This window comes from Mustela nivalis, assembly GCF_964662115.1.
Source record: "Mustela nivalis genome assembly, chromosome: 12".
Classification (NCBI taxonomy): Eukaryota; Metazoa; Chordata; class Mammalia; order Carnivora; family Mustelidae; genus Mustela; species Mustela nivalis.
Window position 1 is genome coordinate 68,473,748 of NC_139031.1, and position 26,461 is coordinate 68,500,208.

Here is a 26,461-nt window from a genome sequence, read left to right on the forward strand (position 1 = left end):
GGCTGTGTCTCCCTCTCCCACTCCCCCTGCTTGTGTTCCCTCTCTTGCTCTCTCTCTCTCTCTCTCTCTCTCTGTCAAATAAATAAATAAATAAATACAGCTCCATCTACTATAGCATCAAAAGAATAAAACACTTAGAAATAAACTTAACAAAGGAAATGTAAAACTTCTATTGAGGAAACTACGAAACATGATGAAACAATAGACAATGTAAATAAATAAAAAGATGTGTATTTTTCATGGATTAGATACAGTGGACACACTTGTGTTCATTGGCAATACCCTCCAAGTTGACTTACAGAATCAATTCAATCTTTATCAAAACCCCAAGTGGCTTCTTTACAGATATTAAAAAACTGATCCTGAAATTCATAAGGAAATCCTAGCAACCCAGAATAGGTTAAAAAAAAAAAAAGTAATCTTGATATAGAAGAACAAAGTTGGACGACTCACATTTCCCAATTTTAAAACTTACTATAAGCTACAATAATAAAATAAGTATGATGTTGGCATAAAGACAGACATTTAGATCAATGGAATAGCATTTAGAGTCCAGAAATAAAGCCTTGCATTCACAGTCAATTAATTGTCAATACAGTTCAGTGGGAGAAAGAACAATGTTTGTAATAAATGGGTCTGGGACAACTGGATATCCATATGCAAAATAATAAAGTTGGACTTTGGCCTCACATTGTATAAAAAATTAACCCAAAATAGATTTTTTAAAAAAACTAAATATAAGGCTAAAACTATAAAATTCTTTATCAAAAAGGCCTAAATTTTCATGACCTTAGAGAAGACCGTGGTTTCTTAGGTTTGAAACCAAAAGCACAAGCAATAACAGAAAATAAAAATAGATAAGTTGAATTACATCAAAATGAAAAACTTTTGTGTTGCAAAAGTTACCATCAAATCAAAGTGAAAAGAAAACCCACAAAATGAGAAAATATTTGCAAATTGTATACCTGTTAAGGGACTTACTATACCTAGAATATATAAAGAACTCTTACAACTCAATAATAATATAACTTAATTTTAAAATGTGCAAAATATCTGAGTAGATATTTCTCCAGAGACTATATACAAATGGCCCATAAGCACATGAAAAAATGTTCAACATCATCAGCCATGATAAATAAAACTCAAAACCACAATGAGATGCCACTTTACAACCCACTAGATTAGCTATAATCAAAAAGACAGACAACAGCAACTATTGTGGGGATGTGGGAAAACTGGAAGTCTCATAATTGCCAGTGGCAGTCTAAAATGGTATACCCATTTTTAAAAACAGAATGGCAGGGACGCCTGGGTGACTCAGTGGGTTAAGCTTTTTCCTCAGCTCTGATCATGATCCCAGAGTCCTGGAATGAAGTCTCGTTTCGGGCTCCTTGCTCAGTGGGGAGACCAGTTCTCCATCTGCCTGCTGCTCCCCCTGCTTGTGCTCTCTCCCTCTGACATGTAAAAATGTAAAATCTTAAAAAAAGAAAGAAAGAAAGGAAGGAAGGAAGGAAGGAAGGAAGGAAGGAAGGAAGGAAGGAAGGAAAGAAAGAAAAGAAAAAAAGAAAAACAGATCAGCAGCTCCTCAAAATGTTAAACATAGAGTTACCCTGTAACCCAACATTCCACACCTTGGTATACATTCAAGAGAAATGAAAACATATGTCCACATAAAAACATACACAGGAATGTTCATAGCAGCACTATTCATAACAACTAACAAGTGAAAACAACCCAAATATCCATTGACTAATGAATGGATAAATGAAATGTGGTACATAGAAGTAATGGAATATTATTCGGCAGTAAAAAGGGATAAAGTAATGATCCATGTACAACACAGATGACCTTTGAAAACTCTGTATGAAAGAAGCCCAACACAAAAGACCAGGTATTATATGATTTCATTTATCTGAAATGTCCATAATAGGCAAATTTATAAAAACAGAAAAGAAATTAGTGATTGCCTAGGGCTAGGGGGGTAGGTGGTTGGTGACCAATTGGTTCAGATTTTTGGGGGGGGGGGATGATGAAAATGTTCTGGAATTAGTAGTATTGGCTGCACAATTCTATGAATATACTGAAAACCATTGAACTGTACACTTTAAAGAGGTGTCGGATATAGTTATAAATTACATCTCAATAAAGTGTTTGTTTTTTAAAACACAATAAATTAAGTTAAATGGATTTGACTGGATAGCAGTCATATCCATACAGAGAGTGAGATGAGATAACGCTAAAGGGGCACTGCCCTAGAGTTGGGCAGGTGGGAACTGGTTAACTCTTACCTCCAAGTCTTACATATAAACTCCAAGGTTTCTGAATTTTCTTCTACAGTGCCCTAACTGCAAATTGAGCTCAGTATTATACAATTTAGAACAACCAAAGTGTTGGACACGCTAGAGTTTAGGCACACTAGAAGACTCAATAAGATTCATACCTAAAAAATCAAGGTTGCAGTGTGCCTGGGTGGCTCAGTCAAGCTTCTGACCCTTGGTTCCCACTGAGTTCGTGATCTCAGGGTCCTGAATGAGATGGAGCCCTTGTGATGGGCTCTTGTTCCACGCAGGACTCTGCTTGTCCCTCTCCTTCCCCCGTTCCCCTATCTCCTCTCACTTAGATGTGCACGCGCATACTTGATCTCTTGCTTGCTCTCACTCTCAAATTAATCAATTAACAATAATAATAATTTTAAAAATCAAGGTTGGGTGGACTTTTGGACAGAGGTACCAGGCAAGTTCAAAGGCAAAAAAGAAGTCTCAGACAATGTCAGCGTGTGGATAGCTGTATCTGCGAGCCTCCCGTAGTTTCTACCTTTACTTCCCATTGAAAAGACCGTGGGTCAGTGGTAATGATGGTGTGCCTACTGTATGCCATACACAGTGCCAGGTGTGGACACAAAATCACGAGTAAAGCAAGTTCTCTGCTTCTGAGCTTAAATGGAAGCAAATAATTACATTAAAGTAATAGCTATGTGCTCTGGTGGAGGTCTGGACTAAGAGCTATGGGAGCAGAGCAAAGGGAACAGTTAACTTTGTCCCAGTAAAGCGGAGAGAGCTTCCTGGGATGGTGACCTTCCAGCTAGGTCTTGGAGAATGGACAAAAAAAATGCCTGCAATGCCCTCTTGGCATTTTTTCTCCGCATATAAAATCTTGTTATGCTATTGAGCCTATATCTATATCTATATCTACATCTATATCTATATATAGATACCCTTATTTAAAAATGAAGCAGAATTAAATAAATACCTAAAAGGAACTAAATATGCTATAAAGCTATTCAGAGAATAAGACATAGGTATGTGGTTTGAGACATTTATGGGCAATTTTTATTCTGCATTTATATAAGAACACAATTCGTTAAGAAAATAATCAATCGTCAACCATAATTTATCCACTAATATAGTTAAGAACTTTCTGTTCTATTTTGCTTTATCAAACAATAGACTCATTTCTGAATGAAAGTCTAAGCTGAACCACAGAATCACTTAACTATAAGGCTAGAGATGATGACTCTACTAGGTAGTCTGGGCATCTTGACTTTAGTTCCTGCTGGGTTTAATTACTCCTGATTTAAAATCTTTCCTTTCTTCAAATAGTTTAGAAGGATTTTCTACCACTTCCCTTGATAATCTGTCTTTGTCACCTACGGTCTCACATGCCATCTGTTAAGCGAAACAAAGTGGAGTTTTAATGTGTAATTACTAGTAAAAACAAACTGGCAACCCAAAAGAATACTAGCATGGGACTTTTCAAAAGCTTGGATTTCTCTGACATACAATTTTATCAGCAAATGGCCCCCAAATATTTGGCTGCATCTCCAAATAAGCCAAGTGCTTATATCTTAATATGATTTGTCAAGCAATTTCAACAGCACCCTACTCTTTGATTTTCAGGATGACCATCTCCTCCTGTGATAAAATTGAATTTTTTTCTGTCAGTTTAGTGGGAAAGGGGCAAAAATATGATAACAGGATGAAAAGTTTTCTTTCAGGAAACAGTAAGAAACTACCCCCTTATAGAAGAGCGTTTTCTTGCCTTCCATCCTTGGACTTGGCTGCTAACGTTTTAGGAACAGACAAGTATGCTCTCTCAGCACCTATGCCTGGTTATACCCCCAAATTAGCCAAATAGATTTACAGAGTAAATCCTGACCAAGATATCAGTCCATCCTGGCCAACTTCTTCCAGAGAGACTAGAGATAGGCTCTCTCCCTGAGTCCCTGGTTCCTTAGAAGTGTGGTCAGTCCCTACCTTTGTGACTCCTTTCAAAGAGAATTTACCCTGGGCCCTTATTATTTCCAAAGTCTGTGGAAAGTTCATGATGTCTTGTGGTGGGACCAAGCTTGAGAAACAGTCAATCTTGATCAGGTAAACCCTTGCTGAATAGTGTCAGAGCACCTCAATCCACCATTCATTCTTTTTTTTTTTTTTTAAGATTTTATTTATCTATTTGATGGACAGAGATCACAAGTAGTCAGAGAGGCAGGCAAAGAGAGAGAGAGAGAGGAAGCAGTCTCCCTGCTAAGCAGAGAGCCCGATGCGGGGCTCGATCTCAGAATCCTGCGATCATGACCTGAGCTGAAGGCAGAGGTTTTAACCCACTGAGCCACGCAAGTGCTCCCACCATTCATTCTTTAGGCAAGTTCATAGGTGGCCAGTCCAGCCATGCAGCCATGAATTCACTTTTGGCGACTCTGCCAGCTATAAGGAACCTGTGAGAAAGCAACACAGCAGAGTGACCAAAGGCTTGAGCTCTGGACCGAACTGCATGATTTTGGACAAGCGACATAATCCCTCTGTGGCTTAGTACCTTCATTCATAAAATGGGGATAATTATAATATCTTGTAGGCAGTTTCAAAGAGTGAATGAGTTAACACGTCTGAAAGTGTTTAGAATAGTGCCCAAAACATGGTAAATGCCACATATATATTTGCTATTGTTATTTTTGAGCATGGCCAACAGACAGAGGTATGTAAAAATCAGTATGATAAAATTTTTTTAAAAATTTTATTTATTTATTTGACAGGCAGAGATCACAAGTAGGCAGAGAGGCAGGCAGATAGAGAGAGAGGTGGAAGCAGGTTCCCTGCTGAGCAGAGAGCAGGACCCTGGGATCATGACCTGAGCTGAAGGCAGAGACTTTAACCCACTGAGCCATCCAGGTGCCCCAGTATGATATAATTTTTTAAAAATTAAATTGTACTTCAATAGGCTTCAGCTTTGATTGGATTTCCTATATATAGCATGGAGATACATTTTTAATTATTATTCAAGAGCAACCATTCAGACACTTCTTGAACTGGTCTTCACAGAAGATTATTCCAGGAGACATTAATTAGGTGTGCCAGACAACAAAATTAGTTGTGCAGCAAACAAATTTGTTTGTTCACCCATTAAACAAAATTTAATTGATTTCTTGACTCCAACATTTCTTAGTCTTTCATGTGATATGTACATTACAAAACACAGGAGAAAGATTTGGTATGCAAGGCTTACCAAGTGTAAGTGAATGCAGAATCCTTTGTTCTTAGAGTTCTCATACATCCACTAGCTCCCCCAAACTGTGTTCCAGAGGGAATGCTATGGATGCTACTTGGCAGCTGACAAAAAGACTATCATGTCAAGTAACATTTAAGTCCCATCTTCCTAATTCTTAATTGGTATGAATAAATTATATCACACTGGAAAAAAAATATTCACAAGGGTAGAAACCAATGAACAGTTTCCAGATTTAGAGTTTTCAAAAGCCAATAAAATTAATAGGTTTCCACTCTTTTATCATACCAAAAAAGATCATTTAGATAAATTGTCTTTTATTATTACCATCGTTTCATAAAAGAACCAGTTTTAACAACCAAAAATTGAAGGAATAATATAACTTAAGGGTAAAGAACTGTTATTAAAATTGAATCTATTTGGCCATTATTGAATTGAAATAATAATTATTAATATTATTGAAAAATTCATTACATTATTTGCATTTTTGTCACTTTGCCTCAAATCAGGGAACATTTCTTCTCTGTTATTTGGGAATCACTGATATATACAGCAGCTTATGGAGCTTGTCAAACTAAACCTATGTATTCCAGATTTGTTTTATTTTGCAAAATATTGCTTCTTACTTATTGGCCCCATTGGTCACTACCATGGAGTCCTGCATGTCTGGTGGACTATCACCCATATGTCTGGATATTATTATTCAGAGAGATGGTGCTTTTGTCTTGCTGGTATGTTAAGAACACTGCGGTGGTGGAAGGAGAAATGGACCCTACAAACACATCTTCATGCCTCTCAGGGCATTTTGTCCAAACCTCCAACCACATCTTCTAGAAATCCCTTCTGTAATATAGGAACACTCTCTCTTTTCTCAGAATATGCACCACCTTGCTTCAATTAAGACATAGTTCTCCCATAAGGAGGTTATACTTCTGCTGTCTTTCACGTAGAAGTTACACATTTCCCCCACTCTGTCCAGGTTCGAAGGAGGGAGCGATGTCTTCCTCATTCCCTAGTGCAATTTCCAGACCCTTCTTACTCTTTTATACAAAAATTGCCTGAAATGCTTTCTTCTCACATTTCAAAAGATTCCCCTTCTCATTTTTTCCCCCTCTCTCCTGCTTTTCAGACTCCTTTGTAAGATCCTTTCTTTACCATCCATCCAAATATGGCATTCCTTGCTTTGGTCTGTGACCCTACTCTTTCTCACTTTATATTCTTTCCCTAAGATTTCTCAGTCAATCCCATAGGATTGATGATCATCTACTTACTAATGAATCTCAGATTTTTATTTCTTGTCTAAAACTCTCTTCCGGGCTTCAGGCCTGTACATCCTGCTCCTCATCCCACACCCCCCCCCCCCCACATTACTCACAGGCTCCACAAATTGAATGTGTTCATAACTCACCTCATTCTCTTCTCCTGACACCTGTGTTTCCTAGCCCAGGCACTGTTCCATCAGTCATCCAGCCAACACTGAAAACGAAGGGACATTTTTACTCTTCTTTTTCCTTCACCTTCCCCATCCTTCAGAGCCCAAATCCCATTTCTCCTTGAGATCAGTAAAATCTACTTTCTAAGCATCTCTCGAAAACTACCATTTTCTCTTTTGCCTGCATCACTAGGACTCTAGTCTCACCCCTTCAGTATTTTTTTCTTCACTTTGGAGTGATCTTTCTGATTACAGCATCCCCAGGCCTGAAATCCTTTTTTAACCTGAAAGCAAGATCCTTCCTGATCTGGCTTCCCCTTGCTTCTGCAACCTGCACTGTCTCCCCTCTTATTCCCAGTGACCTTCGGAGTCTTAAAGAAGCCATGCCCTCTTGGGACTCTAGGCCTTTGCACATGTTACTCCCTTTTCAGAAACACTTCTCCCCACCAGACAGAGGTACCATTTACCCCACACCTCCCTTTGCTTGGCTCATTTTTTCTTCTGACTTCAGGCCTAGCTTGGATTATCTCTTCCTGCATAAAGATTTCACAGATGCCTCAACTCAGTATTGGCTTAGGAGCCCCTACTCTGCACTCTTATTGTGTACTGTCCTTTCCCTACTGTAGAATATCCTACAAAAACAATTGTTACTTGTTGAGCTGTCTACTTCCCCCTCCAAACTATAATCTCATGAAGACACAGACAATGTTATTCTATTAATCGTCATATTTCTTGAGCTTTGCACTTGGCCAGCTCCTAAGAAGCACTCAATAATATCTTAAAAAAAAAAAAAAAAAAGAATTAGTGCATTTGATGATGGTTTTCTAAATTAAGTGTTCTTATTAATGGATGTATCACTTAGGTCCCAAGAGGAAATAACACACTCAAAATAGGTTGATTTGGGGACAAGTGACTTACATAGGGATTATGTACAAACGTGGGGTATGCAAACTTGTAGTAACGACTCAGTAATTCAGGCTCTTGCCACCCTTAGCCCAGAAGCAGTTGCAGAACAGGAAGGAGAGAGAGTCATATAGAGCTGGTCACTTGACAGGAGCATTGGCCTTTGGTTAAGAGACAGAGCCAGCATGAAGCTACTGTATCAGTCAGGAATCAACCAGAGAAACAGAACTAGTAGGAGATAAACAGTAAGGCATTTAGTGCAAGGAACTGGCATATGTAATTGTGGAGACTAGCAAGGCCAGGTCACAATGTGATAATAGGCTTTCGGGAGGGACTGGCTGAAACTCTCAGACACAGGATGAACCTCCTGTCCATTGATAGAATTTGGTCTTCTAAAAGTGAGAAGCCTCACTTCTGCTCTTAAGGGCTCAAGTGACTGAGTCGGGCCTGCCCAGATGACCTAGGAGAATCTTCCTTACATAGAGTCAATTAATTATAGACTTCAGTCATATCTAAAAAATACTCTCACAGCAATACCTGAGTTCGTGTTTGATTAAATGACTGAGAAATTCAGCTAAACGGACACATAAAACTGACCATCTCAGCCAACTTGAAGGAAGGGAGCCAGGGAAGGCACATCCTGTCCCTACTCTCCAGGCTCTCCATTGGCCAAGCCCTATTGGCTCTCGAGTCAGAAGGCAGAACCTATTGATGGAATCCTGACAGGTCACTGGATTCCTCACACCTCCAGAGTGCCAGACTGGGAGAGGGAACCAAGCTCCAGATGGCGCTCTGTGGGTGCAGTGTGAAATTTCTAAAAAAAAAAAAAAAAAAAAAAAGTGAATGAGGATTCAGACTGAACAGTTTTGAAGAAAGAAACTCCTTAAAGAGGAGAGAAGTCTCAAAATTAGGGACCAAAGTGAAAAACTAGGGTGTTCCTAATCCATGGCTCCCATGTAAAAGGTTTGTCCTTTTGTTAATGCTTTTCCTTTGGGCTATAGGGACAGACTGTGTAGTATATACACAGTTCTACATACTGCCCCCTTAAGTCAGAAATCCCATTACTCACACCAAGACTTCCTGACAATTTGAATGCACCTCTGCAAGCTCGTGTGGCATGTTGTAAGGAACCGAGCCCGGGCAGCACCCAGGAATGTGACCTGACCCGCATCCTTTTTCCTGTGCTGGGGAAACTGCAGTCTGGTGAACTAGGGTCAACCAGTTCCCAAGTGGGAGTAAAGCAGCAGGATGGGCAATTCAGGAACTCTGAAGTAAGCCCACCTGCCAGTCTTTGCCCACTGCCAAATAATAAGGTGATACTGGAAAAGGGTTCACTATCTCCTGGGTAATATTTACTTTTCACAGTTAAAAGTTCAGACTCTCAAGTTAAACTGTTAAGATGCAAATTTCTGCTTCACCACCTGCTGAGTATGAGCTTGTAGACAGGTTAGTTAAGCTATAGAAAGACAATCAGTATGGAGATTAAATGAATCATGAGCATTTCAGAATGGTACGGGGCATGTAGTGTCCGTAGTGTCCCATGAATGCTAGCTATTATTCTCATCGAAAGCAAATTGGTATTTTCAATTTCCTAAATATTACAACCTTCAAGAACTCTAGTGTAGGGGTCTGCTAACAAAGCCAAATCCAGTCTGTCACTCATTTTTGTAAAGTTTTATTGGAACATAGCCATGCTCAATCATTTACATACTGGCCATGGTTACATTTACTCTGCACAGTTACATAGTTGCCATAGAGGTAGTATGACTCACAAAAACCAAAGTATTTGTTCTCTGACCCATCATAGAAGCCCCAGATTTAGAAAATGGAAGTGCTAACTTGAAAGTGATTAAATGGGATTGCTTTATAAACACAAAAATTGATACCCTATTATAATACATAAAGCTTGATTTTTCCCAAAGAAATCTTACCACTCATTACACAATACTCAGGAACAAGTATAAAGGATGTTCCCTCCACCCTCCTCTTATTTTATTTTTTTTTATTTTTTATTTTTTGCCTCGACTAAAAAAAAAAAAAAAAAAAAAAAAACGCCTGAATAATGCTATAATTTGGCACTAGGCAAGTAATATTTTGAAACTGAATTTTAAGAATGAAGACCCAGAAAATTCTCTTTCCCTTGGTTCTGTATGCACAACTTTAGCCAGAATCTGTCTATGGCAAGTTAGTTCCGTAGATTAGAGAAGGGTGCTACTGAAGCCCAAGTCAAGATTTTGACCTACAACTAGTCAAAGCTGATGTTTTATTCTGTCCGATGACCTTGAATACAGACCAATAGCTAATGCTGTTCAACTCTTCTACCAAGCCATGTACCAGGTGCTCACAATGTTATCCCAAGTGACAATTTATCCCTTCAAATGTATCATCACTACTGATACAGTCAGTCAAGAAATATACCTTCATATGGTGGCTCAAAAACATTCTGTTTGCTTGCAAGAGATGACTGGTTTTCATGGATCATACTGCTATGAGTATTCAGAGAAACACATGGGTTGACCATATAAGGGCTTATCTGATAGGTGAGGTCAGTTGGGAGATAGAAGAATTATTAAACTCCCTAAAGCCCTCTCTTCCTGCCTATCCTTTGTTGCAGTGTTTCCCTTAACTCGTCCTACTTTACTAATTACTACATGCTCCTGACCTTAACTTGGCAAATCTGGTTTTGTTTTCTAGGTCCTGATTTAAACATAGCAACTGCTTCTGCTCTCCATCTTTCCTAGACTCTCCCCTTCAAGCCTGGTGATTTGACCCTTAATCTCTGTTATTTTCTTTGTTATTTGGTTTAGGAGAGAGGGATAAGCCCCTCCACACACATAAAATAGTCCCCCCATTGAAAAGAGCTTATCAGTGCAAAATAGGATTGAATGTGGAGAAGGTTAAATACTGGCTATTGTTTTTCTTCACTTCCTATTGTACTTGGTATCACATCCCTGATCACTCTGCAATAAAATCTACACATGGATTACATGTATGAAAAGTAGACATTTGGGAAACTGCTTTATTTTTTAAAACATAATGTTTTGTCTCTTAGCCAAGCATACTTATTTTAAAGAGTTGGTATGCAATTAATGTATTTGGAACACATGACTGATTAAAAATAGCAGCACTGTTAAGTTCTAACTTTGTTCTTTTGCCAGTTTTGAAGTTCCATGAGAGCAAAGGATTTAACGATCATAGTAACTAGATAAAACTGAAGCTTATGTAAGTTTGCCTGCTTTGTCTCACTGAACGTGTCCAAATCTGCGTATGTAATCCAAATCAGGTAATGCTACAAGCATACATTTTTCAGTTCAGTAGATCATTTGCAACACTGACATCACTTAAAGTTTTCTAATGTGTTTTACATATTAGCTTACTATATTAGATACACTTGTTTTCAGTGGAACTAGGTATTTTTATTATTGAAGTATAATTGACCCACAATGTTATGTTATTTTCAGGTGTTCAACATATTGATTCTACAATTCTATATATTACTAATGCTCTCTACAGTAAGCATAATCACCATCTGTCATCACACAGCATTATTATGATTATTTATTATTTTTTTCAAGAGAGGGAGAGAGAGAGAATATAAACAGGGTGGGAACAGGGGTGAGGTAGAGAGAGAGTCTTAAGCAGGCTCTACACCTAGCATGGAGCCCCACTAAGGGCTCAATCTCAGGATCCTGAGATCATGACCTGAGCCAAAATCAAGAGTCGGCCACTTAACCAACTAAGCCACTCAGGCACCCCACATTTGTTCTAGTTATTATTGATTATATTTCCTATGCTGTACTTTCCATCTTTGTGACTTTTTATTTTATAACTAGAACTTTGTATTTTTAATCTCCTTTATCTGTTTCACCCATTTCCCCACCCATCTCCCCTCTAGCGAACACTAGTTTGTTCTCTGTATTGAAGAATCTGTTTTAGGGATGCCTGGGTGGCTTAGTGGGTTAAGCATCTGACTCTGGATTTCCCCTTAGGTCATGCTCTCAGGGGCATGGGGTCAACCTGCTTAGGATTCTCTCTCTCCTCTCTCTGCCCCTCCCCTCCCCTGTTAACTCTCTCTTTCTAAAAAAAAAAAAAAAGAAAGAAAGAAAGAAAGAAAGAAAGAAAGAAAGAAAGAAAAAGACTGTTTCATTGTTCATGTTTTTGTCTCTTAGATTCCACATATAAATGAAATCATATAGTATTTGTCTTTTTCTCTGACATTTCACTTACCATAATACTATCCTTTAGGTCCAGCCATGTTGCAGCAAATGATAAGATTTTATGCTTTTTGATGCCTCAGTAATATTTCAGTGTGTGTGTGTGTGTGTGTGTTGAGAATTCTTTATCCATTCATCTTTCAATAGATGGTTAGGTTGCTTCCATATCTTGATTATTGTAAATAATGCTGCAATAAACATAAAGGTGCAGATATCTTTTCAAATTAGTGTTTGTTTTCTTTGTGTAAATATCCAGTAGTAGAATTACTAGATCAGATGGTCTATTTGTAATTTTATGAGGAACCTCTACACTGTTTTTCTAAGTGGCTGCACTGATTTACATTCCCATCAACAGTGCTTGAGGGCTCCCCTTTCTCCACATCCTCACCAACACTTGTTATTCCTTGTCTCTCTGATCCTAGCCATTCTGACAGATGTAAGATGATACTTCACTGTGGTTTTGATTTGCATTTTCCTGATGATTAGTGATGTTGAGCATCTTTTCCTGTATCTGTTGGCCATCTGCATGTCCTCTTTGAAAAAAATGTCTCTTCAGATCTTCTGCATAATTTTTAATTGGATTTTGTTTTTTGTGTTGAGTTATGTAAGTTTTAAAATATATATTTTGTATATTAACCCCTTATTGGATGTATTATTTGCAATTTTCTTCTCCCATTCACTAGGTTACCTTTTAGTTTTGTTGATGGTTTCCTTTCCTGTGCAAAATCTTTTTATTTTGGTTTTAGTTTGTTTTTGCTTGTGCTTCTTTTGCCATAAAAAGTGTTGCTAAGGGCAATGTCCAAGAGACCACTGCCTATGTTTTCTTTTAGGAGTTTTATGGCTTTTGGTCTCACATTTACGTTTTTAATCCATTTTGGGTTTAAACTTGTATATGGTGTAAAAGTGGTCCAGTTTCATTCTTTTGGATGTAGTTGTCCAGTTTTCCCCACACCATTTATTGAAAAGATTGCCTTTTCCTCATTGTATAATCTTGCCTCCTTTGTCATAGATTAATTGACCATATAGACATGGAGTTCTTTCTGCAAATAGGATAGAGATATTCTGTTCCACTGATCTATGTTTATATATTTGCACCAGTACCACATACTGTTTTGATTACTATAGCTTCTCAATGTATCTTGAAATCTGGGATTGTGATGCTTCCAGCCTTATTCTTTCTCGAGATTGCTTTGGCTGGTGAGGGCTTTTGTGGCTCCACACAAATTTTAGGATTATTTGTTCTAGTTCTGTGAAAAATACTGTTGGCATTTTTATAGGGCTTGCTTTGAATCTGTAGAATGCTTGGGGTAGTATGGGCATTTTAACTATATCAATCCTTCCAATCCATGGGCATGGTATAGCTTTCCATTTTTTTGTGTTGTCTTCAATATTCTTCATCAGTGTCTTACAGTGTTCAAAATACAAGTCTTTCATCTGCTTGGTTACATTTATTCCTGGATATTTTGTTTCTTTTGGTGCAGTTGTAAATGGATTATTTTCTTAATTTCTCCTTATTTGTTACTAGTGTATAGAAACAGAACAGATTTCTGTATAATTTGTATCCTGCAACTTTGCTGTATTTATTTATTAATTCTAATAGGGGTGTTTTGGTTCTTTGGAGTCTTTAGGGTTTTCTGCACATAGTATCACATCATCTGCAAATAGTGGCAGTTTTCTTTCTTCTTTATCTTTCTTTTTCTTGTCTGATTGCTGTAGTACTATGTTGAAAAAAGTGGTGAGAATGGACATCCTTGTCCTGTTCCTGAACTTACAGGAAAAGTTTTCAGTTTTGCATCACTGAGTCTGATTTAGCTTTGGGTTTTTCATGTATGACCTTTGTTATATTGAGGTATGTTCCCTCAAAACCCAGTTTGTTGAGAGTTTCTATCATGAACAGTTGTTATATTTTATAACATTCTTTTTCTGCATCTATTGAGATTATTATATGGTTTTTATCCATCCTCTTGTTAATGTGATATATCACATGGATTGATGGCAAATACTGAACCATGCTTGCATCCCTGGAATAAATCCCACTTTATTGTGGTGAATGATCCTTTTATTATATTGTTGAATTTGATTTGCTAATATTTGTTGAGGACTTTTGTATCTAATGTTCATTAGAGATATTGGGCTGCAGGGTTTTTGTTTGTTTGTTTGTTTTGTTTTTATTTTTTGTCATGTCTTTGGTTTTGGTATCTAATAATGCCAGTCTCATAGGATAAATTTGGAAGTTTTTCTTCCACTTCTATTTTTTAGTATAGTTTAGTATAGTTTGAAAAGAATAGCATTAGCTCTTCAGTAGAACTCACCTGTGAAGTCATCTGGTCTTGGACTTTTGTTTTTTGGTTTGTTTGGGGTTTTTGTAAATTACCAGTTCAATTTCATTACTAGTAATCAGTTTGTTCAAATATTCTTTTTCTTCCTGATTCAGTTTTGGAAGATTGTATGTTTCTAGGAAATTTATACATTTCTTCTAGGTTGTCCAATTTGTTGGCATGTAATTTTTCATAATATTCTCTTATAATCCTCTGTATCTTTGTGACATTCAGTTGTCATTTCTTCTCCTTCATTTCTGATTTTTTTTACTTCAGTGCCCTCTCTTTTTTGTTGACAACTCTGGCTAGATGTTTATCGATTTTGTTTATCTTTCTAAAGAACAAGTTCTTGGTTTCATGGTATTTTATATTATTTGCTTGTTTTTTAGTCTGTTTCATTTATATTCACTCTTGACTCTATGATTTCCTTTCTACTACTAGCTTTGCGCTTTGTTTGTTCTTCATTTTCTAATTCCTTTAGATGTAAGTTTAGGTTGTTTCATTGAGATTTTTCTTATTGCTATATGTTTCTTCTTTTTATAAATTTCTCTCTAGAACTGCTTTTGCTACATTCCAAATATTTTGGACCACTGTATCTTCATTTTCTTTTTTCTTCATGTATTTTTGGATTTCCTCTTTGATTTCTTTGTTAACCCATTGATTGTTTAGTAGCATGTTGTTTAGCTTCCATGTGTTTGCATTTTTTTCTACTGTTTTCTTATAATTAATTTCTAGTCTTATACCATTATGATCAAAAAAGATGCTTGATATAATTTCCATTTTCTTAAGTTTATTGAGACATGTTTCATGGCCTGACATTGGAGAATATGGAACTAGACTTTGGTAGTAGCAATCAGGCATAATTTAGAAGTTTGCTCAACAAAATAAAACTTCATTTTTCAAGTTTACCAAGCCATAAGTCTTGTGCTTCCCAAAATTCCTTTTGAATTTTACCCTCTAAAACAGGTTTCTGTTCAGAAAATAACTTTATCTGTTAATTTTTAAAAAAAAAATTTTAAAAGGTTCATTTATTTATTTTAGAGAGACAGTGTGTACACAAGCAGGGCGAGCCACAGAGGAAGATAGGGAGAGAGAATCCTTGAGCTGACTCCCCACTGAGCACAAGCCCCATGTGGAGCTTCATCCTAGGACCCTGAGATCATGACCTTAGCTGCTTAACCAACTGAGTCACCTGGGCACCCCTATCTCTTACATTTTATTTCTTTTATTTGTTTGTGTGCTTTTGCCCAATCCTCTGCTGCTATATATTATTATCTTGGAGGGCTTTTTTCCTGTTTAATGTAAGACAGCTGGCGGCATGTACTCTCAATTTTTATTGGTCTGAAAATGACTGACTTCGCTTTTATTTTTAAAGGGTATTTTCACTTGGCATAGAATTCTAGACTGGCATCTTCTCCCCAACACTTTGAAGACATCATTCCATATATTTTTGCTAGTCCAGTGTTTCTGTTGAGAATTCAGCTATCATTATAATTGTTGTTCCTTTAAAGGTAATATGTACTTTGGCCCACTTCTGACTGCTGAGTTTTTTTTAAATTGCCTCTTATTTTCAACTTTTTACTGAGATGGACCTAGGTACAGTTTTCTAAGCATTTACCATGCTGTCATTCCAATAACTTCCTGAATAATGTGCATTGGTTTTTAACATTTCCAGACATGAGTTCTTCCTGGTTGCTTCCCTTGTAACCAGGTTGCTTCTCCTGCCCAGTTGTCTTGCTAGTCTCCTTCCAAAGTTAGACATTTTCACTTTTCCTCCTTTATTTTTTATTCCATTCTTTTTTATATTTCATTTTTTTTTACTCCATGCTATTTTTTATTTTTTCCCCACCTACCTTATAGTCCTTTATTACTTACTTCAACTATATCCAATCTAAGATTATTAATAAAAATAAATACATAAATAAAATGAATAGAAGAGATCCCACAGAGCTCCCTAGCCTCTTTCAACCCTGGGAAAATACAAGGAGAAATGTGTGACCCAGAAGAAAGCCCTCACCTAATCATGCTGGTACCCTGATGTTGGACTTCCAACAAATAGTAGATTTCTATTGTTTAGAAGCTACTCAGTCTCTGGTATTTTGTAATAGCAGCCCAAAATAGACTAACACAGAAAATTCATCCCAAAATGGAGTTGCTGCTGTAACAAATACCTAAAAATGTGCAAGCAGCTTTGGAACTGGATAATAGGCAAAAGGCTGAAAGAGTTTTGAAGTGTGTACTAGAGAAAGCCTACATTGCTATGAATGGACTGCAAAGAGCAAGTCTGGCAAGAGCTCAGAAGAGGAAAGCTGTAGGGTTGCCTGGCTGGCTCAGTCAGTAGAGCTTGCTACTCTTGATCTCAGGGTTGTGAGTTTGAATGCCACATTGGGTGTAGAGATAATTTACAGATAAAAATGTTTAAAAAGAAAGGAAGGAAGGAAAGAAAGAAAGAGAGAAAAAGAAAGAAAAGAAAGAAGAGGAAAGAAAGAAGAGGAAAGGTGTAGAGAAAACCTTCATCTTAGAGAAAACCCAAGTGGTTGTTAGCAGAACCTTGGTAGAAGCATGGATAATAAAGGTCATCCTATTGAGGTCTCAGATAGAAATGAGGAAATGGCAATCTTTGTTATAATGTGAATAAGAACTAAATTGTGTTCTTGTCTTAGTGTTAGTGTTTTGTGGAAGGTAGAACTTGTAAGCAATAAAAAGTAGGGGTGCCTATGCGGCTCAGATGGTTAAGCCTCTGCCTTCGGCTCAGGTCATAATCCCAGGGTCCTGGAATCGAATTCTGCATTGGGCTCCCTGCTCAGCTGAGAGCCTGCTTTGCCCTCTCCCTCTGCTGCTCCCCCTGCTTGTGCTCTCTCGCTCTCTCTGTCAAATAAATAAAATCTTTAAATAAAAAAGAAAGAAAAGTAGATCTGAAGAAATTCCTAAGCAAAGTCTTGGAGGAACAATCTGGTTTCTTTTGAATATTTTTAGTAAAATTTGAAAAGAAATGATGTAAAGGTGAAATTATTACTCAAAAAGAATGCAGAATTTTAAAATTTGGAAAATTCTCAGCCTATCCATTTTGAAAGAAATAAGAAGGCTTGTTTGGTAGAAAGCACCAAGAGTGTGGCCAAATTTGATAAAGGAAATTGGTATAGATTGACCATTCTGACTAAAGATAGGAGCTATTCCTTAAGACAATTGGCAGATTAGTGGGCCTTCCAAACAGAAGCCAGCACTTATTGTTCAAGACAGTAGAAGAATGACCTAAAGGCAGTTCCGGACTGGCCCTACCTCCACAGGTCTGTAGTTCAAGGGCCTCTGGGGCAGATCTCTTTCAAAGGAGTGCCTGTTGTCTGCCTCACAGTGCGGGCTGTGCTCCCCCAAAAGTCTGTGCTGCACCCCTCAATCTCCAGATGTTGTGGAAGGGGACTAAGGGGGCCAGAGGGGCTCTCTGCCTACCAGAGAGTATAGGTAGTAAACCCTGGCAGAGCCCCTACAGAGATCAGAGTGCACTTGCCTGAAGCAGGGGTGAATGGCAATGCCAGGTAAGAATCATAGGACTGAGGGTGCCTGGGTGGCTCAGTGTGTTAAGCCGCTGCCATTGGCTCAGGTCGTGCTCTCAGGGTCCTGGGATCGAGTTCCGCATCAGACTTTCTGCTCAGCAGGAAGCCTGCTTTCCTCTCTCTCTCTCTCTCTCTCTCTCTGCCTACTTGTGATCTCTCTCTGTCAAATAAAAAAGAAAGAAAGAAAGAAAGAAAGAAAGAAAGAATCATAGGACTGAGACATGTTTCGAATAGCCAGGTAGCATCAACATTAAATACATGAATCATACAGTTTATTGTACAACTTATCACACAAGTTAGTCATACAAGAAAGTTAGAGGGGATTAATGAACCACGCCAAAGATGATCTGGGAAGGAGGAATCACGACGTGAGAGGGAAGACACCAGCCGCATCATAGGTCCTGCAGTAAGTGTTAGCTAGACCTTGGTGGAGTGAACTTCTGTGCCTTCAGAGCCTCTGGCAGTGCCTGTGTGGAGCAGCTGTGGACACATAGAGCATGGGAGGCCAGTCAACCTTCCCGCCACTGCTAGACAGCTCCTTCTTTTAAGGGTCCTCTGAGTTGGGTGTAACGGTTCTGCCCCATGGAGTTTGCCGTATCAGCTCAGCCCACTAGGTCTCACCCGTCTCTCTGTGGACCTTTCCTAACAAGGTTTACTTATCTATCAGTCACACGGCTTATCTATAGAGGCACACTTGAAGTCCTATATCCCACATTGACAACTAATATGGGAGTTCGCATTGGCCACTGTGATTCCATCTTGTCTTACTCTAACTTAGCTTATTCTCCATCTTCTATGACTAGGAATCATATACAAAATATCACATACCATGGCATAGCCACTAGCCATTAACCAGTGGGAGAATGGGTATCGCCCCTAGATCTGAATGGATGGAGCCTTCCAGAGCATGGGCTCAGGAGGGGGAGGGGCCACTGCAGAGAAATCTGACTAGGGCAGTGCCCATCTGGTCCTAGGACAATGACCCCACCCCCAGAGAGGGAGGGGCAGACATGAGGATTCCAACCTATGAGAGCTGCTGAGTGAGCTACCCCAGCAAAGCTGTGGGGCAGAACCACTGGAGCCTTGGGAACCCAAATTCCACTCCAGTGTGTTTGGAAGGTGGGACCACTACCCCATTGTGCTTTAAGGATTTGGACGAACTGAGAAATTACTACCCATTTCATCTTTCCTATTTCTCCCTTTTGGAATGGAAAAGTTCATCCCATGCTTGTCCCTTCCATATACGTTGGAAGCACATATTATTTGATTTCACAGGCTCAGAGCTGGAGAGAAATTTGGGGAGAAAAGAGAAAAGAGGAGTGTCTCACATATCTCACATATCTAATTCAGATGATATGCAGAAGCCAGACGCTTGACCTACCAAGCCATCTAGGTGCCCCTGGGGTCGGTAATCTTAGCAAAGTTCTGTTCAAGTCTCAGCAGCCCACAGTACCATCCTGGCTTCCCATTGGAACTACATCCTGGTGCTTCACTCAAGCCACTATCTCCACTCCAGTGTCACCTCCTCAGCAACTTCTAAGACATATGTTCATCCTTCCCCTAAAAGTCAACAGAAATATGGCTCTTCTTCCTGGGTTAGGTTGTCTTAGGGGGTTCCTAAAACAGGGTGGCTTAGGCCCTAAGGTTTATAGCTCTTTTTAGCCCTACACATACACATCCCTTCTCCCACCAGGGTACACCTCAGAGAGGATAGCTAGGTGGTCACTTTCAAATTAACGAAAGCCACTAAAGGCTCAGAAATACTTTTAGAGGAACTTATCGTGCAGATAATTCATGCACAGGTGAGAAATGACTTTGATACAAAGTTATTCACTGTAGCACCGCTTGTAATAGCTAAAGATTAAAAACAACCCAACTAGTTGAAATGGTAAATACATGATAATATATCTATAGCATAGAGCATTAAACAACTGTAAAAAAGAGTCAGGAAGCTTTTTTTACACCGACAGGAAAAGAAGCCCAAGCTAAACATACAAACAAAAAACAAGATCCAGAATGATATTAAAACATGCCGTCTTTGTAAGCAAATGAAGAGAAGCAAAATCCTATTTATTTGTGCTTGTATATGCTTAAAGAAACTATGGAAATTTATGTAGGAAATTAAGGACAGAGTTACCAATGGTAGAGACTGGGTAAGTATTGCTCAAATGAGGGGTGCCTGGGTGGCTCAGTCGTTGAGTATCTGCTTTTGGCTCAGGTCATGATCCCAAGGTCCTGGGATAGAGCCCCACTCCCCCTGCTTGTGTTCCCTCTCTTGCTGTGTCTCACTCTGTCAAATAAATAAATAAAACCTTAAAAAAAAATTGGTCAAATGAATGACAAGAATGATAGGGAGACATTGTATTATCTTTTAATAGTCTTCGGTTTTTAAGCCATATCTATGTTTCTCTATTCAGCCTTCAGATTTTCTTAAAGTCAAGGCCTTGCCATGGACCCGTGTCAGTAAAATCCTTCCAAGTTGGGTTCCTGGCCCCAATCCTTGTTATGTTTTTGCTTTGTTTTTCTTCTCCCAGGAGATTCATCTAGGAATTTTTAAAAATTTAATCAGTGTAAATGGGTATGGAACAGATAGAGCACAGGCCTTTTCAATCTGATCCCCTCTTGCCTAGGATATACTCTTGTTTTACAAACCCATAATGACATCTGCGTACATAATAACATGTATCATGTTTACATAAATGAATACTCCTTGGGTTACAAATACCAGAAATTCAACTTAAACTCTTAGATTAATCCTGAAATTTCCTTGCACACCAAGGGCAAGAAAGCACTTAATAAAATTCCTAACTTCTAGGACTGATGGAAAGATGCAATAAATCAATGCACATGAAGAACTTGGTCATACACCCACTTCCTAGAAAATAGAAAATAAATGTTAGTTGTTATTATCATTTGTGGATGTTTTAAAGCATAATATTTGCTTTTCTGTGCCATATGTCTGAATAGTGTTTATAAATGTGCAGGCACTATTATACAAGTTATAAAATAAGCCTTAGGTTTTAAGGTTAGTCTTTTATTTACACACAGTAATTTCTATAGGGAAAGACAAAAAAAAGTCCACAATAAATTTTGAACTCAAAATTTTTAAATGGTTAAACAAACTTAATTCAAACTTCCAAGTGTAATTGAGACCAAGGATATATGAAAACGCCAAACAAGAGAAAATAGGGGGTTCCAAATGGTGCTTCATAAACACTCATTCAAGATCTCAAATACTCACACAGGGGGAAAAGATGAATGATTTGATTGGGCAGCAGTTATTGTTAAAGGAAAATAAAGTGGAAGAAACTGAAATATTTAGGTACCTATCAAGAAGTGATGAAAGCCAGCTGTGGAAAAGATTCTGTAAGGGAGTTTATGTATTACAAAAGGAAATAGCTGTACAGTGTCAAGAAGGGAATCGGTGAGACAGAAAGTAAGGAAAACCACCACAATTTAATATGCCATCTTCTCAAAAGCATTATTCACACATAATCTCAACAATTTCTACCTACTGTACCATGACTTAAAATTTGCTTTGTCATTCATGAATTTACCTCGAAACATTTGCGGTTATCTCATTAATTTTAATATTTGTCTTCTAAAATATTTTAATATTTGTCTCTTGGGGTCCCAGGAATGTACTGTGGTATGTCTCTTGTTCCACAGGTTGTATTTATTAGTTGAGAAGGGAACGGAGAGCAGAATGTCTACGGTGATTTTCAGAAGGTAATATGTCAGTGCTAAAAGCTGAATGTCTAGATTCCTACACGTTTGTGACAAAATAAATTAATGATTCAGGATTATTCTTGACATATCTTTAAATACTCAACAGCATTTACAGACTGGCAAATAGACCTGTTGGCATCACCTTTCTTAGAATAAATACAGTAACAGTGAGGTTGTTGATGATAGCAACTATTGTTACCAAAAGTTTTCTGTTTTTACAAGAATATTTTGAGTTTTAGCTATAAGTAGTCCACTGACATGTTTTTCCATAAGAAGCGTGACAGCTAGAATATGAAACTAACTATATACATAACCACAGTTGATGTTCATGCTCCTTGAAACTTCAAGTGTTTCGAAGCGGCAACGCGGACTAGAAAACCATGGTAAGCACACGGAAACAAGCTCACTTCACACATCCATCCACAACGTTTTGATGGTTAATTTTATATGCCAACTTCATCAGGCCTCAGGGTGCCCAGATATTTGGTTAAACATTACTTCCAGGTGTGTCTGTGAGGGGATCTCGGGATAAGACTAACGTTTGAATTGGGAAACTGAGTAAAGCTGTTGTCTTCCCCATTGTGGGTAGATCTTGTCCAGTCTTTTGAAGACATAAACAGAATAAAAAATTAAGAAGGAATTCTTTCTCTCTGCTTGTCTTTGAACTAAAACATTGGTCTTCCCCTGCCTTTGGAGTCAGACTTGGAATGGATCTTATACCATTGGCTCTGCTGGTTCTCAGACTCAGACTAGAACTATACCGTGGTTATAATAACTTACAATCTACAGTAACTCTGTTTGTGTGTGTGTGTGTGTGTGTGTGTGTGTGTGTGTGTGTGTGTAATTTTTTTCTCCAGTTGGTTCTGTTTCTCTGGAGAACTCTGAGAAATACAAACCTAAAATACTCTTTGGGGTCTTAAAAATCAGGCTAGACATCATGAAGGAACAGACAGTCTTGCAAGATTTCCAGGACTTCCTGTGTTCAGTTAAGGCAGCAATGCCACGAGATGAGCCTTTCTTGTTTATTTTTGTACTTCCACTTCCTGTCAAGTGCTCTAAACCAGCAAATTCAGAGGTGCATGAACGTTTAAATAAACTCTAAGTGTGCGTAATTATGTGTTCGGTATCCCCCCCCATAAGTTCAATTTCTTTAGAGATTTCTGTAATCAATCGACAGGCAGAATTTCTACTTTAATTCAAAAGTGATTACCGTGAATTTCCTCTCTCACGTCTCCAAGGACACATGTGAAGGTAGTGTTCTTTCTTGGGTAATAACTGTAGTGACAAAAACTGTAACACCACCTACCAGTTCTTAATGACTTATACCAGTGTTTCTCAAAATTATGGTCCCCAGACTAGCAGCATCAGCATTACATGAGAATTTATCAGAAATGTAAATTATCAAGGTCTACTCCAGACTGTCTGAACCAGAAACTCTAAAGTTTGAGAACCACTGGTTTGTAGACTCACTTCAGAAGCATTATTTCATTAAATCTATGAAACACAAGGTTGGTACAATTACTTCCATTTTACAGAAGAAGAAAATAAGACTTGGAGAGACTAAAAGGATTTCAATGATCACACCAATAAAAGGCAGAGTTGAAGCTTGAACCAAGTTCTTATGACCCAAAACAATGCTCTTTCCACAACATTGTAGTTCTCTCCTTAAATAACTCAGGTATATTCCTAATACATACCCCCACTGCCATATAAGACGTGGGATATTTTACATAATAACTCCACATAATGGAAATGTGCTGACCTCATGGCGGTTTTGTAGAGCTCCTGTATGTTTCCCCCAATGTATGCATGGCAATGAGGTACACAGAGAATCAGAACCTTAAAATGTTTGGTTCATGGGAGAACAACAGTTCATTCTGTCCTGCCCTGCCTCCAGCCTTCCCATCAGGAGGTTTTCAGGTTGTTCTTTCTGCTCAACTGTGATGCAGTATAGTTTTATAACAGCAGAAGGATGCAAACTACCTAAGTGTCCATCAGAAGGGAATAGTTAATTAAATTTTGCTGTGGTTGTAAAGCATAAGGCAGCTCTATCTGGACTCCAAAGGAAAAGATCTCTAAGACACAGCAATCAGAGGAAAAAGTAAGGTGCAGACAAGTGCATATAGTATGCTATCATTCATGGGGCGAAATAAAGAACAACTCACACACATGTATGTTTGTGAATGCATAGACTTCCTCCAGAAGGATAAATAACAATGAGACAATTGTGGTTTTGTGAAGCAAATGGAACTAGGGGGAGCAGGGGAGAAGGTAAAGGGGAAAGGAAACTGTGCTTTGGAAGGGAAAGAGGGGGACTTACTTTTCATTGTAAACCCTTTCATACTGTTTGGATTTTATTAAAGCCATAATTAAAATTACCTCTTAAATCTATATTTATTAAACATATTTATTTTTTGATAGACTGGAAAGGACAATTATGAACTCCCAAGCGTTCCATCTACCCTTTATAATCCACTATATTTTCATTCCCAGGAAGCTTCTTATATTTTTAATCTAAACTACCTCTTTATGTAAATTCCGAAATCTCATCTCATTGGGTGAAGCTGAATTTATTCTTCAGCATTGCCTCCTAATTCTAGCATAGTAGAGGTGCTTTCTTCATCTTTCAAAAGCTGTTAAAAACTCCCAAATCTAAAATCCTCTTGCAACCCTGAGACATCTCTGAGCCTAGGGCTCTCCATCTTGATTCTTTTCTAATGCGGACAAATTGCTTTCCACCCTGGTTCCTCCAATCTCAAATCCCAACCTGCCTAAGACTCTTTAAATGAACCAATGCCCCATAGACAATGAGCTGTGAAATGCCCTCACCGCCAGGTGGCTTCTCCCCATGAGGGAAGTCCCCCCCAACCCTTCACCCTGTACAAAAAAATAAAAAGGATGAGCAAGAGAAAAGGAGAGAGAAAAAGGCTTGATAATTAATTATAAGAACCAACTATAATTATGCAAACCAGGGTGAGCCATGGTGAGTTCATTTAGAACGAATGTTAAAAAAAAGTATTTCAAACATGGGAGGAAGAATGGCTGTTATATACTGAAAAGTAAATGTGTAATTTCTGGAATGTGTAAAATTTTGAGTGATTCATGAATAAAACTTAGAAGAGTGTAGGAAGCAAGATATGGGCTAAGTAAAAATGCATGTACAGGGGCTGGTAATTTATTGGGAAATACCCATAACATACCACAGCCTGACTCAAAGTGGGGGAGAAAGAAAAAGGGAAAAATACAGTGAGGGTAGATGTACTGGATTGGCGGAAACAGCCCTATATTTTGAGAGGACTCACCATGCTAAAAGGAAATGTGGAGTTACCTTATTAACTAAACTACTAATTTCTATTACTAGTGATTTAAATCACCTAACTGAAGAGGTACTAGAGAGTTCACAAAATAACTCAGTTTGTTAGCGCTTAGAAAATGAGAGCACTGAAGCCAGAGTCACTCAGATCAAGATTCCAACTTATGGCCCAGGGACTTCGCCATGTTGACTGATTGTTACAGAGTGGATTCACTGTGCAAACCCACAAGGGTAAGGTAATGCAGGGGGAAAGAGAAGAGCTGGGTTTCCTGATAGTTTCCTCGTTTTCCCAGCTCACCCCCACACCAACCTCAGCTGTTTTCTTCTGTCCCATAACTTGACAATTATGGGGAAAACTCTAATGGGAAGAACCCTCCAGATACACTATGGTTCTGGGACTAAGGGGATTTTTAGTACAGCTTTTAAGTTGGTTTTTAGCATAAATTTGTTAAGTAACTACAGTTATCTTCCATTTGATTTTCTCTTTTCTAATTGATGAGGTTAATAATTATTATAAAAAATAATAAATAATAACTCTAGGCTGTGGGATGTTTCATATTTACTGGCATTCCAATGCCATGAGTAAGCACTGTATATCACTCTCTGTGCTCACTCTTTTCCTTCTAATTCAGAACTCTCTGCAGCTCAGTTTCCCACAAATCGAGGTTGTTTTCTACCAATTTAATGTGATCCTTGTTTAGCAGTCGAGATTTTTCAATGATCTACTATGCAGGTGGTGGTCATTGTAGACGAAATATTCATAGTAAAATTAATAGGCATGTAAAACATATTCTATGTAGGTGTTCAAAACAAGAGCACCAATTCACATCTAAAAATAACTCCAATAGGGGTGCCTGGGTGGCTCAGTGGGTTAAAGCCTCTGCCTTCAGCTCAGGTCATGATCCCAGAGTCCTGGGATCGAGCCCCACATGGGGCTCTCTGCTCTGCAGGGAGCCTGCTTCCTCCTCTCTCTCTCTCTCTCTCTCTCTCTCTGCCAGCCTCTCTGCCTACTTGTGATCTCTGTCTGTCAAATAAATAAATAAAATATTTTAAAAAAATAACTCCAATAAATAATAAAGACTTGCGGGGGGCGGGGGGACAGTTGATTTAACAAACATTTACATTTACTTGGTACCTTTTGTGTTCTGGGCACCATTTGGATGGCAGTGATGAACAGGATGAGGTCCCTGCTTTGAGATACTCTCAGTCTGATGGAAGAAATGGGAAAGTAAACATATAACTTCAATATAGCAAGTGCTGTAAGAAAGTACATGAATACAAAATCACGGCAGGACAGAGGACCACTACTGCTGCCCAAGGCAGTCAGCTAAGGTTTTCTTTTCTTTTCTTCTCTTCTCTTTCCTTTCCTTTTACTTTCTTTTATTTTCTTCCTTTCTTTCCTTCCTTCTTTTCTTCTTTTTTAGTTTATTTATTTGAGAGAGAGAGTGTATGTGCGCAAGTGGGGGGAGGGGCAGAGGGAGAGAGAATCTCCAGCTGACTGC

The 26,461-nt window shown here is 38.4% G+C and overlaps 1 long non-coding RNA gene across 5 annotated transcripts in view; it reads right to left on the reverse strand.

Annotated features, from left to right (window-relative positions):
* The window catches only part of LOC309845126, a 64,513-nt gene that overhangs the window by 15,510 nt on the left and 22,542 nt on the right, over positions 1-26,461 (reverse strand). For 2 of the 5 annotated variants that reach the window (XR_014301040.1, XR_014301041.1), the window contains one exon: positions 6,908-6,975. This is a non-coding gene — a long non-coding RNA (uncharacterized lncRNA). Of the gene's footprint in view, positions 1-6,907; positions 6,976-8,431; positions 8,481-18,307; positions 18,398-26,094; positions 26,168-26,461 lie in introns of those variants that run through there. The other 3 variants (XR_014301039.1, XR_014301042.1, XR_014301043.1) reach the window with 3 other exon arrangements.